This window comes from Dasypus novemcinctus, chromosome 2, assembly GCF_030445035.2.
Source record: "Dasypus novemcinctus isolate mDasNov1 chromosome 2, mDasNov1.1.hap2, whole genome shotgun sequence".
In the NCBI taxonomy this organism is placed as follows: domain Eukaryota; kingdom Metazoa; phylum Chordata; class Mammalia; order Cingulata; family Dasypodidae; genus Dasypus; species Dasypus novemcinctus.
In genome coordinates this window covers 21469845-21490286 of record NC_080674.1, presented here as the reverse complement: position 1 = coordinate 21490286, position 20442 = coordinate 21469845, and the positions used below count along the sequence as shown (strand labels likewise).

General features: G+C 36.1%; 1 protein-coding gene across 3 annotated transcripts in view; it reads left to right on the top strand.

Annotated features, from left to right (window-relative positions):
* The window catches only part of CDH18 (cadherin 18), a 1139369-nt gene that overhangs the window by 411486 nt on the left and 707441 nt on the right, over positions 1 to 20442 (top strand). For 2 of the 3 annotated variants that reach the window (XM_058307287.2, XM_058307283.2), the window contains one exon: positions 6593 to 6660. The exons of the other annotated variant lie outside the window; for it this stretch is intronic. The gene's annotated coding sequence lies outside the window, so the exon portion shown is untranslated. The remainder of the gene's footprint in view (positions 1 to 6592; positions 6661 to 20442) is intronic. 3 annotated transcript variants of the gene reach the window in all.

Sequence of the window (20442 nt, the reverse complement as noted above, 5' to 3'; positions counted from 1 at the left end):
TATTCAGTCAATATAATTATACACCAGGGATCTTTCTACTTCAGCTCTTGCCAATGGTCAATTATCCAGTTTCTGTATACGTATTTCAATATACAGAAAACCAACTTAAATAGTTACCATAGTAAAAAATAAAAAAGTGATTTCCCTTTTAAAGACTATGTAGGTCAAGAAATAGCACTTTGACAGACAAGTCTGAATCTGCTCCAAGGGTCCATTCCCCTCACAGCTCTTCATTTTCTGCTAAATAGAAACATTATCTTGACTATATAGTGATCACTTCCTTATGTCTCTTTATGTACTTCCCAATTTATTACAGTTCAAAGAGTTCTCTATTTATTAATATTTAAAGAAGCCAGTTTCAATGTTGGTGTTGTATATATCCAATATTAGATGTTTCTTTTTACAATAATCTCAAATTTAGCTTATTATTAGCAGTTCCAGTATCCTACAAATACAGAGAGTTAGACTATTTCTTTTCCCAAAACACAGACTTTCAAGTAATTGAGGAGCTATCAGATTGCTCAAAAAATCTTCTTCTATAGGTTAGGTTTATAATTTCTTTAACCCAATTCTTCTCAAAGTCCCCATAATAATGTTATAAAAATCACCCACAGACCTGGTTGAAAATACATATTTTTAAATCTTACTCCAAATCTACTGACTAGGAAATCTCCAAGGGGTAGAATACAGGCACCATCCATTTTTAACCAGTTTCCCGAGTAATTATAATACATACTCATACATTCTAAAGTCCTAAGGGTAGACAGCTATGAACTGTGGTAAATTCAGCAGGGAAGAAAATAAAATTGATTTAGGAACTCAACTTATCTTTTTTTCTTCTTACTCTTCTTATTCCTAATTATTTTCATCTGTTCTTCCTTCCTCCATTCCTTCATTGGTTTATGATATTTATAGACAAAGTTTTCTTCATTACAAAAAAACTTCTACAATAATGTCATAGAGAAAACAATACTAACCCAAACTAGGTTTGCAGAATAAACTTCTTGGAAATAGAATAGTCCTTCCAATTTCTCCAATCCATTCATGAGCATTCCTCAAGACATTGTCCTCATCAACAAGTATTCAAAAGAGGAAATGAAGATTATTTGGGGGCATTCTGCATGGACCTATTAATAGCACCAATGGTAAGAGTATTAATAAACATCTTTGTTGTGTTTTCATCCCCATTCCTAGGTATTCTTTTACCTGGAATTCAAGTTTCTAACAATTTACTGGGTATCAATCATTCCACTTGACACAAAATTGGATATGCACGTCCCACCACCAAAATCTCTCTTCAGAGAAAGTTGAAGGAGAATAACTGGTTATCAGGGAAACATCTTAGCAGGGTGATTGGAACATGTCAACTGCAGCAGAACTATCTGCCATTAATTAAGCTCCCATCCCTTGCTACTTTGATACTTTCCAGAGCAGCAGGATCTAAGGTCATATTCTGTCTCCTCCAGGTTAATATGTCACAATGGAAGCTTAATTCTCATTGGATTATTTATTCCAAAATTAGTTGCAAGGAATGTGGCCTAGTTATTATGGACTCAGTTACATTGTCTGGTGTGAATAGAGACACTCAGAAAAAGCTGGGATTTGTTGACTGACAAAAAGTCATCTCTAATTTATTTAGATATTAGCTGCTCTTCAAATATTCATGGACATGAGGTGCAGCATATAATTAAGCAAATAGACTCTGGACCCAGACTGAAGGGGGTTGAATTCCTGCTCTGCCACTTCATCAGTGTATAATTCTGGGTGGCAACTAATTAATCCCTTGCAATTTCTTAGCTGCAAGTCAAGATGATAAAAACACCCACTTCAAATGGTTATTCTGAAGATTAAATATGTGACTAAATGTAAATCACTTAGAGTGGTACCTCACACACGACAAGCATGATCAAAGAATTCACTATTTTTCAAAAACTCAATAGGTGATTGCCCATGGTACAAAAACCGGGGAAATTCTGGTGAGTAAAGGAAATGTGTGGCTATATCTTAATATATAATGAGGACAACTTATAGTAATGAACCACTCAAGCAAGTAATATAATACTGAAAGCAGCAATTCCAAATCTTAAGAGCCACAAGCACGAATTTGGTCTTTTGCTATTGCAAAGGAAGAACTCTACTGATTTTTTTGGAGAAAAGTTGAACTTAAAAAATTTATAGTGTCACCAGTCCAAATTGTTGCCTGATAGTTTCTTGGCAATTTTGAATGGACTGAATAAACCACAAAATGAAGCAAGGCAACAAAGTGCTGGACAAGAAAATTTAGGATGTGGGAAAGAATTTTTGCTACAACTATAACCCACAAAAACTTACATACTGATGAACAAAAAGACAGAAAGGAAAGGTCAGAAGTTGGAGAGAAAAAACTAATAAAGGTGAAGTAGAAGACTAAGAATCCCAATGAACTAAACAGAGGTTTGCAATAAACTGTTAAAACTCGCTGCCAAAAAAGGGTGGGCAGAAAATTTAATTATTGACTTAGTGATTTTGGAGATAAAATGACTTCTGCTCCAAGATGTAGGTGATGAAATGAATGATAAGGATACACAAAATGAGGTAGTCAAAGATATCTGTCTTCAAGATATTCTTTGAGGTATCCGTCATGAGGGAAAAAAGTGTGTTGAGGAGTAAAATTATAATGTTTACAAAGTCTGTAGGAAATGAAATAGAGATGAAAGAAATAGGAGAGAGTGAAGGTAATATTTAAGTGGTATGATTCTCTAAGGAAGCAAGGCTGACTTTTCACTTATTGCTTCATTGTTCATTTATTGTTTTACTTATAAACAATAAGTACAGTGGTAATGATGTAGGCTATGGATGGGAGGCTCTTTGTCTCTTAATAGATAACGTAAGCTGTCTGTGACTTGTGGGTGTGGGACGATAAGAGGCTGCAGTCCTGCCCTTGGTAATCATGGCAGCGACTCCAGTCCCAGGAAATGGTTTAGCAATGCAAAGTCTATAAACTTTAAATATTCAGAGAAAATGCAGACTAAATGGGCTAGAGGCTTATCTGGAATGTGTGAAGTCCATGCTGGGGGCTTGCCTAAGATGTAGAAGATACATGCTAATTCAAGCCTATTGAGAACTGAGACAAAAGGACCATTTGGCCTTTCTTCTCTGTATAAAAGGGACTCAGAAGTCTTGTTCAGGGCTCGGATTGAAACGGAAAGCTCCCGAGTCCGGCCTGCTGTCAATAAACCATTTTTCCTTCTCAAAATCATTCCTGAGTCCAGGCCTCTCTATACACAAGTAATTGAACCTCTCTCAAATTCTACCACAGTATTGGTTTGAAGGCAACAGTGAGCAATGAGGATTATACCTCACCCTTTGATTCTGAGGTGCAAGAGTTGAGAGAATTTAAATCTATCACAAGAGAGGGTCAGAGAGAAATGGTGGCTTTAGAGTTGATTCAGGATTCATTTGAAGCAAGGGAATGGAAGAAACCCTGTGAGAAGGTGAGGCTCTAGGGAATGTGACTAGCAAACAATATTCCTTAGAGTAGATTTAATGCTGGGAATTAGCTGCTGAAACAGGAACGATACTTGCTAAGCACATTTGCAATTAGGATGGCCCTGAGTTAAAACTCTGGTATATGGAATGTGAGAGAAAATGAGAGGTTCCCTTCCATATCTAGCCCATGGACATCTCATCTCCTATGCTTTCTCTTTTACGGCGTTTTCACCTTCTGGCTATCGAGCTAGAATGAAGTTGCTATCCAAGCATGAATCCATATATTTGAGGTGACATGGTTTTATCATACTGTGTCCTTGAATCACTGGGCAGAAGAGGGCTATCCCACTAACCTAATCACTTACCCAGTTACATAAGGAACAAGTAAACATCAATTGTATTCAAGACATTATAAAATTTACAGTTAATTTTTCTACCACTAGTCTTATCATAGATAATACAATTGGGTTTGTTGTTTGTCTGGATAATGGGTTAGTTGATTTTAATAAAGGGCTTTTAGGGAGAAGAAGACCAGGTCAGAAATAAGAAATTACAGAACATTAAAGTAATTATCTCCTGTGGGGGCAACTTTGCCTGGGAACTGGTCTTTACCTTCTGTACTGACTTACGAAAATGAAGATGAGAGGCACAGTTATATTTAGAAGCTCAATTACTTTAGGCTTAGTGGAAGAAAGGAGGTGCTTCTAAGCTAGTCTGAGAATACCCAACCTAGTAAATTAAGGTTCCAAACCCAGCTCATTGATTCAGGGATGCTCTTGATCCCAGCTGCTACAATTCACTAGATATTTATAATTGATTCCAATTTTAACATCAAATTATACTTACTTCTTCAATTGTTGTAAGAATAATGTTGGTTTAATTAATATGAGACACATTCATTTCCTTAAGCAAGAGAAAGTAGAAAAAATGTGTTTTTAAAACAATATTTAGTCATATGTACACACATTCCTCAAATGTTTCTTCTCTGGTTTCTTTATTTTGAACTACTTTATGTCCTAAAATAGTGGGGAGATAAACTATTTAACCCAATAATGTTAAGTATAAGCTGCAAGTACTGTGTAGTTGGTTAAGCAATTCACTCTGAAAGTAGGAGTGATTGCCTTTTAATTGTTTTTAGCCTGTTGTTACAACAGCAAAAACAAATGGAAGCAGATGTGGCTTGAGTGATTGAGTGTCTGCCTCCCACATGTGAGGGCCCAGTTCCAGTTTTAGTTCCCAATGCCTCCTGTAAAAACAAAAACAAATAACAAGCAAAACTAACAAGAAAAGAAAAAAAAAATCTCAGGGAAGGCAATGTAGCTCAGTAATTGAGCACTCACTTCCCACATATGAGGCCTGGGGTTCATTCCCAGTACTTCAAAAGAAAAACAAAAAAGCAAGAAAACTAAACAACACAAAAAAACAAATGGACATTCGCATTTTAACATCTTGTTATATTACATACATTTAGTGGAAAATCATCCTTTGGCCCTTGCTCCAAACTGAGAAGAAAATTCAAAAAGGAAATGGCAAAAAATGATTTTACTATGGAGCTAAATACATAGTTGCAATGACCATGAAGTTCTGGAAAAAAAACAAAACAAAGTAATTTTTTTCAAAACAGATTTTTTAAATCTATATTAAAATTTACATATTTTGCCACTGTGTCTGCAATACTTCCAACTTTGGACTATTCTGATATAGCTTGGGATGAAAAAAATTGCTATTAACAGTTTGAGTTTTCTTTTTCTCAAATTTACTCATTTCATATTTTCTTCTGTCTGTTTATAAATCAGTTTCTCTTCTCTTTACAAGTGTAGTCTAATGACAGGTATGACTGAGCTGGAAGATATTAAATGTGATTAATTTATTTCTGCTTAATAAGTTTTGCAATGCCTTGGTATAAACATTGCTTATATGTGTTTGTAAATATTTCAAGCAGAAAATAAGCAATCCTTGCAATATCAAATCCCTAAGTACTCTTCCTTTGAATCAACCTTATTGAATATATAAGATGTACAAATTAAACCCAAACAATAAGAATTTGTAAATATAATGTAATCATTTGTTTCTTAAAATTAAAATAAATAGAGGAATTTTCCCTTTAGCAATGTTTCCAAAGTCATACTTCTCTTTAATTTGGGATGCTTTAAGCTTTTTTACAAACCCAATAGTGAGAAACATAAATTAATAAATAAAGCAATAGCTTCTAATTATTAGTCTTTCCCACAAAAGATCAAGAAGAGTGGTAGTAAATGTGTAAATAATATTGAATAATACCTAAGATACAGAAATGAGGGTTGAGCTATATCAAAATTCTGAAAAAAGTCATTACTTTTGACAATACTGTTTTCCAAAGTAGCATTATCACTTGTTTGAAATAAATTATGAAAAAGCAAACTACTCGAGAAATAGAATATTATTAATTAATATATATTTATTAACTAAAATTTAAGTAGTTCACCTTTTTATTTCTACCATTTCTGCATTTGAGAATATGGCACATTCTACTTTTAGCTTTAATAAGTACTTTTGATAGGTCAAGTGCTACTGAATGTACTCAGGATAGTGTAAGTAATTGTAGGTAGAACACTTTGTCTTCCTGGAGCTTTTCAGGAGCTTAAAAATAAATAAATAGTAATAAAATATTATTCAATATAATAAATTCCAGATGGGATAAGTGCTACAATGGATAGTAAGACAGGGTAAGTGAATAGAGGGCAATCTGGTAGGTGGCTGGGGGTAAGGGGAGCTGCTATTTTAAGTATGGGAGTCAGGGAATAAACTTCACTTGGCAATATTTAATCATAGGGTAGAAAAGAGCCAGCTGAATGAAGCTTTGGACTATGAGTGTTCCACATGGAGTAGTTGACTAAATGCCTGAAATGGGAAAAAGGCTGGTCTGATTGAGAAATACAAGAAGGTAAGTGTGTTTGAAGTACAGTGAGTGAGGGAGAACATGGTAGAAGGGAGGATTCCGAGGACTATTGGCAGGAATCCTGAATGTCTTTATAGGCCATTGCAAGGATTTGAGATTTTGTTCATAAGGGAAATGGAAACCGGGGTTTTAAATAGAAAAGTGACATATATTAATTATATTTCAAATGTTAAAATCTGTCTCCAGGAGCTATATGGAGAATGAGTCAATTGGAAGAGGAGAGCAAGAGTGAAAATACAGAGTCCGGTTAGAAGGTACAGACAAGCAGAATGTTTCTAAGTCAAAACTTAAAAAGTAATACTTTAAAAAAAATTTTAAGATGATTATTGCAGTGAATAGAAAGAAACACAGTGATGTTTTAATCCAGGTTGTTATCACTGGAGTTATAGTCAAATTCAGAACATGATATTGATGTGCATGTGGTTGATAGTTGTATATAGCCCATGAATGAAAGAGGGAAACCAAGGATTAAGGTTGAGGTCTGAACAACAGTAAGAATACTGGTGCTACTGGCTGAGGTTCAGAAGATACAGGATGGGACTGCTTTGAATGGGGAAAAGGAGATCAACATTTCTGTTTTGCACTTAGTAAATTTCAGAAGTTTATCAGATCCAAATGCAGATGTTAAGCAAGCAGTAAGATACATCGGTATGGAATGTAGAAATGAAGTCAGATATGGAGATAGAGGTTTAGAGTTATGAACTTGTACTTTGTACTTAAAGCCATACATAACTCTAGACCAAGAGTTAATGCAGGACCTATGACTCGGTCATAGGTGAGAAAGGGGAGGCACAAAAAAACTGTGATTAGACTGTAGGAAACATTCCCAGAAGAGGGAGGGGCCAAAAGGAGGATAATGAGAGGCCCATTTGATATACAAGAGAGAGAACATCAGTAATTTTGAGGAAGGAAGTTTCTAAGGAGCAGTCCAAGACAAAAGCCTAAATGGAGTTGGCGAGGATAAAAAAGGATGGCTTGGAAACCGACATGGTGGTAACAGTCAATATTTGATCATATTGATATCATCCATTTACAAATTTAGAAGTAAATGATGCCCAGATGTCCATCTACTGATGAATGGATAAACAAATTGTGGAATATATATACAATGTAATATTATGCAGTGGTAAGAAGAAATGAAGTCATGAAACATATGACAACATGGATGAACCTGGAGGCCATTAAATTAAATGAAGCAAGACAGATATAAAAGGACAAATTCTGTTTGATTGCTCTATTATGAACTAAATATATTATGTGAAATATGACTATGAATAAAATTGCATATATATTAAGGACTGTTTTTCTTTAAAGCTGAACAAATGTAGGTTAATACTACAAAATGCTAATATCAGACAGAAAAACAAAAACAGAACAAAAACATTATACTAAGTGAAGGAGACCAGACACAAAGTACGACATATGGTATGATTCCATTTATATAAAATGTAAATATAAGTCAGTTTATAAAGATGAAATTAATTAGTGCTTATGTAGGGCTGGGGAAGGAATGCTAACAGATATAGAGTCTCTCTCTTTGTAGTAATGAAATTGTTCTAAAATTTTTGAGATGCTGAATGTACAACATTGTGATTATACTAAAAGCCATTGATTATAGACTTTTTATAGACTATATAGTATGTGAATATATATCAATAATAAACAAATTGTGAAAAAAAGTAAATGACATTTATAAAATTCTAGTGGATTTTTTCACATTAGGTTCTATCTTGGAAGTTGTACATGATTTCTAAAAGAAACATATCTAACATTAAGTTTTTTTCTCGTAACTTGCCCCCCTCTTCCAAATTATATATGGAAAACATACTGAAGAATTACAGAGTATGTTACATTACCATATGAATTATTAATGTAACTTTTTTGTCCTTTAGAAATAGATTAAAATTGCAGAATTTGTTTTTCTTTTGGTCTCTATTGAAAACAACTAGGTTACTGTGTTCAAGTTATACAGAGGGAAATGGGCAATAGGAACTGATTCATCAAAGTGTGGAAAATCAGCAAGTAAGGCTCATCAGTTTTGATTGTGACATAGGAAGGAGATAGGCAAAATAGGAAATAGAAAATATGAGTTCATAACCATATCAGTTGTATGAAAAAAACTAAATTTAAATTTAATTATTAAATGAAGGAGTATACATTTCAGGTTTTTAAAAAATTATTATAGAAAAGTAATTTTTTTTGTTTTGCTTTTCTTTATGACCTTTAAAATTTCAGAATTTTCAATAGGAGAAAATTTCAAGAATTTTGGCCTTTATAATGTTACTTTTGACTATTTTACAGGGTTTTTATATTACCATTGACAACAATATAGGTGCCTTTCAAAAGTATATGAATTGTCCCAAGGTATTAGAGTTTTAATGAACTTTTGCTTCAGGATAAGTTTGTTCTGATCTTTTCTAAACTCTTTCCAGAATATAAAATGTGACATTCAAAAGAAGTAGCTATTTGTTCACATCCATGAGGTTAAGGAGGATAACTAAATTTAAAAAGAGATAAAATTTATATGTGAACATATTTTCATGTTATCTCTCTAGGATTAGATCTTATAATAGATAAATGATCTTCAGATTCTAACTGAATTATCCTTCCTTCTTATGTGGAGACCCCAAATTGTTTGCTTCCTAACTGGAAGATATCTTAAAAGAGAAGGCTCATCTCTCTCTCTGTATTTATCTATTTTACAAGTTTTCTAGTTATATCTTATTATCTGTTTCTACCACATAAAATATCTAATTACCCATATAACATTATTAAGAATTTAATTTTCACATTTTGCTCTCATTATTATTAATAATTGGCTGTCTTATAATTCTCTCCTTCACTGACTTTGATGACTTTGATTACACTATCATTACATTCTTTCTAAATTTTCTCAATCATATCCACTGTATACATCTCAAATATTGTCTCTCTTTTATATTTATTATCTCATTCTTATCTGTGTCATGTTACCACATAATCTGTACCCAGTGAAGCCTTTGTGGCAATTGCATTCTAAATCTAAACCTGATCTTCAACCTTCAGTTATGTAAAGGCTGGCTACATCCCTGCCATGGGATGGCCTTAAGTTTATCTGTTACAAACTAAAGATCCATTCAACGATTCTTCCTACTAACCTCATTTTTACTCTTGGTGCCACCTAAGCCAAATGTTAGAGTCAAATAGATTCTTCCATCTCTTCACTTCAAATTGATATGTTGTCAATGCTTGTCGATTATCACATAGGAAAACCACATTTGCGGGAGCCGATGTGACTCAAGCAGTTGAGCACCCACTCCCCACAAGGGAGATCCCAGGTTCAGTTCCCAGTTCCTCCTGAGAAAACAAAAGCAAACAACAGGCAAAAACAACAACAAAACTAACTCAGGGAAGCTGATGTGGCTCAGTGGTTGAGCTCCAGCTTCCCACATATGAGGTCCTGACTTAATTTCCTGGCCCCCCATACCTCATAAAATGAAACAAACCAAAAGAAACAAAAAAAAAACCCTCATTTGAACATCCAAGAATAGAATGCTGGTATAGGAGCCTCTTACTTAGGCAGTTATAATATTCTCCCTTCTTTCCCTTCTTGTGACATAGCCCTACCATAATTCCTCTTGACATTGCTATAAACTAAATTTAATTAAATTTTATTTTTCATGTCAACCAATCTGTTAGAAAAACAAATCCAAATTCCTGTTTTTATGAAACATAAATTCTAGGTGGGTGACAGGTACATAAAAATAAGTTTAATACAGTTATAAGTGCTAAAATAGAAATATGTATACATAGATAATGAACACAGGCAGTTCAGAATACCTTCCTAGAGACTCAGGGTAAATTACATGGTAGAGCTGGAAATGGAAGGTGAGTGGGAGTTCAGCTGGTAGATAAGGACATTCCAAGTACAAAATAAGTCGAGTGAAAATTCACTATGTCATCAGAGTACATGGACATTTAGTGAACAGCAGGCGATCCTCATTGCTAAAAAGAAAGCAGGGACTGAATTCAGAAAGATCCAAATTTATCTGAAAGTTTGATGGACATGTATGTTATATTCCAGGGAGATGAATATAATGAGGGCCAAAGAAAAGAAAATGAATTTAATATTTTCCAGATGTGACTTCATATTTCAACTATGACATGTGAAATGTATGAAAATCCTCCCACCTCACTTACAACAAGAAGAAGCTGAATAAACAGAAAATTAATGAACTTTCTCAGACCCATCAGAAAACTGAGGTTACAGCGCACTGCCACCCAAAATCTGGAGAGACAGGCAAATACAGAGAACAAAGAAAAAATACTGCTTTGGAACAGAAATCACTGGAGCCATAAACTTCAGAATAATTACTTGGCAAATTTGTGAAATTGGTAGAGGCTGAGTATAGAATAGCATGGGAGTGAGAAATATGTGGGACCACAAATATGTGGCTCATATTTTATTTATCTCAAGGAAACCCACCATGTTCTTATGATGAAGCTCATAGGAAAACACAAACACACACGCAAAAATTAAATTAAAAAAATACCTGGACTGTCCATGTGCCAGCTGGGCCCTGAGCCTCAGCAGAGTTGCAACACCTTCTGTCCAGTTCATTGGACTTACCCAGGTCAGCTAACAAGGAGGTGAGGATGGTTGACCACCACACCAAGGAATCGAGAGAGTCTACAGCTGTAAGCAGGAGAATCCCACCTATATTAGTCAGCCAAAGGGGTGCTGATACAAAATACCAGAAATTGGTTGGTTTTTATAAAGGGTATTTATTTGGGGTAGGTGCTTACAGATACCAGGCCATAAAGCATAAGTTATGTCCCTCACCAAAGTCTATTTTCACGTGTTGTAACAAGATGGCTGTCAATATCTGTGAAAGTTCAGCTTCCTGGGTTCTTCCCTTCTTGGAGCTTGCTTCTCTTTCCTCTGAAGGCTTACTTCCCAAGGCTCCAGGTTAAGGCTTCAGCATCAAACTCCAACATCAAAATTCCAACAACAAAAACCCTCAACTCTGTCCCTTGCCATGCATTTTATCTGAGAGTTCCCATTCACCAAGGGATGGGTACTCAACGCCCTACCAAAACAAGAAGTTTACTTGATTAGGTAAACCTCTGAATCCAATATAATCTCATATGCCCAGAGGAAAAGACCAGTTTACAAACATAATCCAATATTTATTTTTGGAATTCATCAGTAATAACAAACTGCTACACCACCTACCAGCCATGTGGGATCTAAGCCCCTTCTCAATTTAGAGTTGGAGTGGGCATCGCCATCCCAGGGTCCTCAGGACGGAGGAATAAAATATGGATTAGAGTCGTCTTACTGGTATTCTACTATGGAATTATTGTGACTCTAGTAATTGAAGAAATTATATCATTGATATGGAGACAGTGGCCACGGGTGTTGCTGAAGGCAGGGAAAGGGAAAAAAAGGTGTGGTATGGGGGTATTTTGGGGAGTTGGAGTTGTCCTGAATAATATTGCAGGGACAGATGCTGGACATTATATATCCTGCCATAACCCACTAAATGGGCTGGGAGAGAGTGTAAACTACAATGTAAACGCTAATCCATGCTGCGTAGCAATGCTCCAAAATGTATTCATCAGTGCAATGAATGCACTACACTAATGAAAGAAATTGTTGATGTGGGAGAAGTAGGGGGTGTGGTGAGTGGGGTATATGGGAATCTCATATTTTTTAATGTAACATTTTGTGTGATCTATGTATCTTTAAAAAAAAATGGTGAAAAGAGAAAAAAAAATACCCCAATAGTTCAGACAGGAAGAAGGAAAGAATAATCATTGTGAAATATACCCAAAACAGTATCCACAACAAAAGCCTACTCTTTAGGACAAATGACTTTACTAGAGTGTTATCCCATTTGAGGAAAGAGAATTCCTCCCAGTACATCCATATAAAGCCTTTTTTTATCACCTAAGAAGGGGGGAAATAAACATAGTCAACAGAAATCAAGACTTCAAGGAAATAGGTGAAAATGCTATGGCCAGTGAATGTAGTAAGGGGCAATGGGAAAAAACAACTGTACCACTGGAGAAACTCTTGTGAAGGACACAGCTCAAGGACACAGGCTGACTGAAATATTTAGACCTAATCAGAAGATTATAGAGCATTCCCTCTCCCCAACACTTAACCTCCACAACAACATGTTTCCAACCATAGATTACAACTGAAAGAATTGCAAAACATAGAATCTCTCAGAATTATTTAGGGAAACCAAATGTCAAGAGGAGACAAAACAGGGACAGTAGAGAAATTTTAAGGTTCAAGTAGCTGTAATTACAACAAACATTAAAGCAACCCAACTCTTAGCCAGATTAACATGAAATGTACACTATTTGCCAAAGTTCCTAGTACCCAATACAATATGTCCAACTTTCAACAAAAAATTGTGAACTCTGTCAAAGGACAAGGTAAACACACTCTGAAATGACAAAGCAACTATAAGAAATGGACACAGGTAGAACATAGATGCTGGAATTATCAGATAGAGAACTTACAATAACTATGATAAAAAGATTAATATCTCAAATGAAAAAAGTGGACAAAGGATGAGCACAGATGGGTAATTTAAGTAGAGAGGTGGAAACTAAGAATAAATCAACAGGAAATACTAGAATTCAAAAACACCGTAACAAAAGCAAAGAATGCCTTATCAATAGATATGGCCAAGGAAAGAACCAGTAAGCCTGAAAATATGTAAATAGAGACTTCCAAATTGAAATTGAAAGAGAAAAAAGAATTAAAAGATAAAAAGAAAAAGAAACAGAAAAGAAAATTCAAGAACTATGGGATAACATCAAAAGGTTTAACATACATGGAATTGCACTAGCAAAAGGAGACTAAGGAATAGCATGATAGAATTGATATTCAAAATAATAATAGCCAAGAATTTGCTAAATGAATATTGCACATACATTGGACACTCAGAGAACAATGTATACCTTATCAGTCAGGGTTCTCCAGAGAAAGACAATCAGCAGAATATAAATGTGTGTGTACGTGTGTGTACATGTGGGCATAAATATTAAGAGATTTATTATAGGAATTGACTCATGCAGCAGTGGGGATTGGTACATCCAGTTCTGTAGAACAGGCCTCATATTGGAAACCCTGATGCAAGTGAATTTGAATTCCCTAGTAGAAACTGGCTGGCTGGCTGAAATAGAGTTAGAAATTCTTTCTTTCTGACATCAAAAATCCTCAGTTCTAGCTTTAAGACTTCCAACCAATGGTATGAGCAGACATCCTTCATTACTGAGGAAAATCTCCTTTCTTAACTGTATATATAATCAGCTATACATGCAGTCAATGGAGTAAACATGCAATTTTATCTATGGAATACCCTCATGGTAGCAAACAGGCTAGAGCTTGCTTGAACAAACAACAGGATACCACAACCTAGACAAGCTGACACATGAACTTAACCATCACAGTCCACCTCTTGTCAACTTGCCACCCATACACATCTCCTTAAATCATACTTAATCCCCAAATAAATACAAGTACATCATTATACTTTTACCTAACATAATGCAACTGTCCTGCAAACAATTGAAAACATATTAACGCTTCCCCCAGAAGATGATGCAAGTTCTTGGGTGATGTGCAATCTAACCCTTGATATCTTGTAACTTAAATACCATGACAAAAAGTTAATATAACATGTTATATGATAAGGGGATAAGAGAAGAGAGAAAACAGATATTTTTATATACACACATGCATACATATACACAAAACATTCATAACAAAATAAGGAAGCAACAATTACAGTACTCATTTTCTACAATCACTCATATGGTCATAACTGGTATTTATAACTACTTTCATCCATTACTCATTCCATGTTTTCTTTACTCTCAGAAAGAAACTGAGGGGTCTTGATTCTTTCCATGGTGGGTAAAATCACCAAAACTTTATTCCTGAAGAGTCTGATCCATTAGCAGTCCTGCCTGGCTTGGGTTGTTGTAGTTTTCCATTGATTTTAATCACAGGGCCTGGTAATGTTAAGAGATGCCCTAATGCCCAAGAGATCTCCTGAATGAGGCATGCTCCTCTTTACCTCCATTGTATAGTAGCAGTTCAATTTTCCTTATGTAATTAGGATCAATCACAGCAGGCAGTACAGTATTTCCATTCTTTGTCTGTTGAGTCAGAATCATGAAAAGCCAAAAGTAGCTAGGTGGCAGTCTTAACTTTCAGTTCAATGGAGCCAATGTTGTATATCCTGTTGGAAGCACTCCTTTTTGTAGAACTAAGTCATCTAGAGCAGCAGAGCAAAAGGTCATGGATACAGGAAACAAATTTTTTCTAGTCTGTTACCAAGTGTAATATTGAGTGGTGCCACTCCCATTTCCACTTATTGATTACAGGACCCATGAATCTTGGCTATGTGAGAAACAGCACCATAGATTAGACATTGATTTGGAGCTTTCTGGAAAGCATTGCTCCAGCCATGCACTGCATTATCACCTAGTTGGCCCTTCAATTGGATAAACACCAAAATCAATGCAAATAGGTTCATCACATCAAACTGGAAAACTTAAAGACAAAGTGTAGACATTATAGAAGCTAGGGGGCTATGGAGGAAGCACCATATACATGGTGAAGTAAGGATAGGAATTGTAGCAGGCCTATCAGGAAAAAAATCCAAGTACGAAGAAAAGAGTGATATATTTAAAGCACTAAAATAAAAAAAAAAATTTAAAAAGAATACCAAACTAAAATTCTATATCCAGTGAAATTATTCAGCAGAAGCAAATTGGAGGAGTAGCATCAGCAAGATGGTGGAGTAGACAGCTTCAAGTCCCAGCCCCTCAAAGATACATCAAAATTAAGCACAAACTCCTAGAACCAACTTTGTCTGAAGGCTGGAAAACTTCCAAAGGCTTATAGCAACCAAACAAATGCTAAATCAAGAAAAAATTTAACTTAAAAATGGTATTTTTGCCTTCCCCTGTCTTATTCCTGTCTTGCCTCAGCAGCTCTCTTAAAGATTGTAGACTGTATTCCTGGCCAAATGAATCTGGAAAGAGCAGAGCAGACCTTGTTCACACATCAATCTGTATGTCTGTTCTAAGCTGTGTGGTGGCTACCTGACAGACTGTCATAAGGAACTCATGCCTGTTTCACCTATTTTGCTAATCTCAGAACTCACTTGTGACAGAAAAGTGATGGCTTATTGCTCAAAAATACTGTAAGGTGAATGATCAACTTGCAGCTGCCTGGAGGATAAGACTACAGTTGAGACATACAGTGAATCACCTAAATCCTACAGTGTCTTTGAGAAAACAGGGCATTCAAAAACACTGAGGTTTAAGTAGGAATGAGAATTAAGAAAGCCATATAGCATACCCAAGGCAAGATGCCAAGAAAAGTTTCAAAAAGTCCCTGTTTTAGTTTACTGGATTGCTAAAAGCAGATACCCTAAAATGGGCTGGTTTTTGTTAGCTGATGGTTTTGTTAGCTGATAAGCTCTTCAAAGCTGTAAGCCTTGAACCTGTAAGTCCAAATCAAGGCAATAACAAGTATTGCTTTCTCCCTGAAGACATACTACTAGTGATCCTGGACTCTACTGTCACATGTCAAGGCATGTGATGGCATCTGCTTGTCTCTCTTCTCTTTCTGATTGTGTGGCTTTCAGCTTCTTGCTTCTGTGCCTTTCACTCCCTCTTTATGAATTACATTCTCTTATAAAGACTCCAGTAAGAAGATTAAGACCCATCCTGAATAAGGTGGATCACCTCTTAACTTGAGACTATTCACCAAAAGATCCTACTTAGAATGGGTCCACACTCACAGAAGTGGAATAACGTTAAGAAAATATTTTTCTGGGATAGATGCAGTTTCAAACCATCACACTCCACTCTCTGGAACCCAAAATGACATGTTCTTTTCGTATGCAAATTCATCCATTCCATCACAATATCCCAAAAGCCTTAAGTCATTTCAGTAACAATACTAAGTACAAAGTCTCATCAAAATCATTTATAGATGTCATCTGACCTGGGCAAAATTTCCCACTGGCTGTACCTGCAACACCTAGAGAAAAAGTTATCTGCTTCCAATATCAGTGAAGGAACATACATAGGATAAACATTCCCATTGCCATAGGGAAAAATTGGAAGGAAAACAGGCCTCACAGGTCCCAAGCAATTACAAAATCATGCAGGATATACTCCATTAGATTTCAAGGTCTGATAGTCATCTATTGAATGATGCTTTGTCTTTGGGTCTTGATGGAGCAGGAGCCCCTCCCTTTGCAAGTACTTGCACAGTGGCCACGATCTTCACAATCTCTGGGGTAAAGGCTCTAATATCTTCAAGCACTGTGGTGACAGACAGGCTCTTGGTTCTACCTTCACCAAGCATCAAAGTGGGTAACAGACTCTAGACTCCACCATCATCAAGCATTGGGGTGGCAGCCCGAATCTAGGCTACACTAGCTTCAAACACAGGGGAGGCAACCAGGCTCTCTGAAATCTCCCAGGCATCAGAGAAAACTGGGGAATAATACCTTCCTGAAAAATGAGGTGAAAGGCCCATACCCTCCTAATACCTGGGCATAATAACCCTTTCCACACACATGGGTGGAACTGCATTCTTGACCTGAGAAGATATCTTTGGTCCGAACCTCAACTTCCATGGCCCTGTCCTGGAAGTGATTTTCCCTTCAATCTCTTCTTTCACATCCACACGGGCAGTGGTTCCTTTCATACAGCTCTCACAAAGAAACATCAGTTTCACATGTAGTACATAGGGAGTCCAAACCATCAGACAGAAGAACTTTCCACAAATCCTTTCTGGATAACGGCATATCCAATCCTGACTTGTAATGGAAATTCCTGGCTGGTTCTATATTCAGTCAAACCCTCACATGGAGGACTATTCTTCAGAATTTATTTTCCAGAAGCTCAGAATTTTCCAGATGATCAATTTCTGGGTCTTTGTGCCCAGAAGTTCAGTTCTCAGTTTTATCCCTTCCCTCTCATATTTTACTATATGCTGCAAGGAGAAACTAGGCATTTGTTAATATGTTGTTGAGGAGTTTTGCATCCATATTCATAAAATAATTTAGACTATAATTGTCTTTTCTTGTAGCATCTTTATCCAGCATTGGTACTGCAATAGTGTTGGCCTTGTAGAACAAGTTAAATAGTGCTCCCTTTTTTTTTTTTATTTAATTTTTTCAGAAAAGTTTCAGTAGAAGAGAAGTTAAGTCTTTTTGGAATGGTTGGTAGAATTCCTTCTGTGAAGTCATCTGGTCCTGGAGTTTTCTCTGTTGGGACATTTTTTGATTACTGATTTAATCTGTTTACTAGTAATATGTTTGCTGATATTGTCTATTTCTTTTTTTAAGTCAATGTAGGTAGTTTGTATATTTCTAAGAATTTCTCCATTTCATCTAGATTACCTAATTTATTGTCAACAATTATTCATGGAATCGACTTACAGTCTCTTTTTTTTTTCAGTCAGGTCAGTAGTTTATTGAGAAAATGGGAGAAGAGAACAAAGATGGGAGAAAATAAAAGATTATGCACCCCCTTCCCCCCGCCTTGGATATAAATGCAGGCACCTCCAGGCAGAGAGAGATATTTGGCTTGTGTGGTTACCTTCTAAGTTATTATTTATTCCTCCCCTTGCTAATGTTTGGGGGGGGCAGTTGTTTGCTGTTGATTGATTACCCATTAGTTCCCCAGAAGGCCCAATGATGAGGACCCCTTGAAGGTATTTGGGGCTTTCCCTTGACCCAAAATGAGATCTTGTTCCAAATGGGGTTTTTGTGGGGTTCTTCCAGCAGCCTTCTGGTGGGGTCCTTCCCTCAGGGGCTTTCCAGTTGGGGTTCCATGGCCGTGTGCTTCACAGCCATGTTTTTCTGCCAGTTCTTAGACTTGTCATCCCTTTCCTTAAACTAACCTGCCTCAACTCCCCGCTCAGAGGGTTTACATCCTTATAATTAAGGTGGTGTTGAAGGATTATGGTCATTCTTCTGTAACTATTTCCTGGCTGGTTGGGGGGGTGGGGCTGGCCCTACCTGACAAGGTGGAAAAGTTGGGGGAAGAAGTGTGTGGCACTGTGGGTGGAGCCAGATAAAATCTCTGCATGGCATATTAGGCATTGATTCTGGGAGAAATAATCTTAATTAGAATTTTAGAAATACATGGTTCCACTAAGAGAATATTGGACCACGAGTATAGGAAAGACCAAGTTCCTCCAAAGGCTGCATCCTCCCGACCTTGGTGGGATTCATCTTGCAGGTTTGTAATGCTGTCTAAGACTATTCCAGAGCAATTTACATAGAGACAGCATTCTTCCTTAAGGAACAGACATGTTCCTCAATTTTCTGCTGTTAGCATGTTAAGTGCCCTGCAATTTTGCTGCACCACAATGGCAAGAAAGTCGTTTGTTATCTTAAAGCTTCTAAGTCACGACAAAGTTAATGAGCATGACTCTGATATAAAGGAATAGTTCTCTTAAGTACTGTCTTCATTTTGTTTGCCATATGCTTGTCTTATTGTTGCCTGTACTATCTTTGTGAGTCTATGTCCAGGGTAGTGCCTCTCTTCAAAGCTCTCCTAGCTATCCTAAGTATAACCACCACCATGGGAAAACTGGAATTGGCAATTTATACTTATAGTCCTTTTATTTCAGTGAGGTAGGTAGAAATGTCCCATTTTGCATTTTGATTTTCATTATTTGTATCCTCTTTTTTATTTGTCTATCTAGCTAAAGATGTGCCAATTTTCTCAATCTTTTCAATGAACCAACATTTGGTTTTATTGATTCTCTCTATAGTTTTTTTTTTCTATTTTAATTATCTCAGCTCTTATCTTTGTTATATCTTTCCTTTTGCTCACTTAGGGTTTAGTTTGTTATTCTCTTTCTACTTTCCAATTTTGAGGTTAGAATCTGATTTGAAGTCTTTCTTCTTTTTTAATGTAAGCCATTTAGAGCTATGTTGAATTTCCCTCTTAGCACAGCCTTTGTTCCATCCCATATGTTTTTTGAAGTTGTATTTTCATTTGCCTCAAGATATTTCCTTATTTGGTTTCTGATTTCCTCTTTAACTCATCAGTTATTTAAGAGTATGTTGATTAATTTCTACATATTTGTGATTTTTTCCTTTCTCCCTCTGTAATTGATTTCTAGCTTCAGTCCATTGTAATCAGAGAATGTACACTATATGATTTCAATATTTTTTAACTTATTGAGACTTATTTTATGACCAAACAGATGGCCTATCCTGGAGAATGAGAAGAACATGCTCTTTGAAAGGATATGTATTATGTTTTCCTTGGGTGCAGTGTTCCATATATGTCTGTTAGTTCTAATTAGCTTAGTACATCATTCAATTTCTGTACTTTCTTATTGGTATTCTGACTAGATGTTCTATCCATTATTGAGAGTGGTGTGCTAAAGTGTCCTACTTTAATGTAGATCCATCAATTTCTTTCCTCAAATCTTTAATTGTTTGCTTCATATATTTTGATACCCTGCTGTTAGTGGCATATATATTTATAATTGTTATACCTTTCTGTTGAATTAGCCACTGTATCAGTATATAATGACTCTATTTGTCCTTTGTTCCTGTCTTTTACTTAAAGTCTAGTTTATCTGACATTAGAATAGACACTTCAACTCTTTTGGTTAATACTTGCATGGTTTATATATTTTCCATGCTTTAGCCCTCAACCTACTTGTATCTTTATCTTTAAGGTGAGTCTTCTGCAGACCGCATATTTGTGGGTGTTTTACTTTGCCAAAGGGCTGCTGATGCAAAGTACCAGACATTTGTTGGCTTTTTAATGGGGATATGAGGGGTAAAAGCTTACAGTTCCAAGGCCATGAAATGTCCAAATCAAGGCATCAGCAGAAATGCTTTCTCACCAAAGTCAGCTACTGTTGATTCTGTTGTCAGGGCACATGGCAAAGCAAGAGGGCTCCTGATTTCTGCTGAGGTCTCTGTCTCTTTGTAGCCGTAGACAAACCTGGAATAGGACTTGTTTCTTACAGAGCC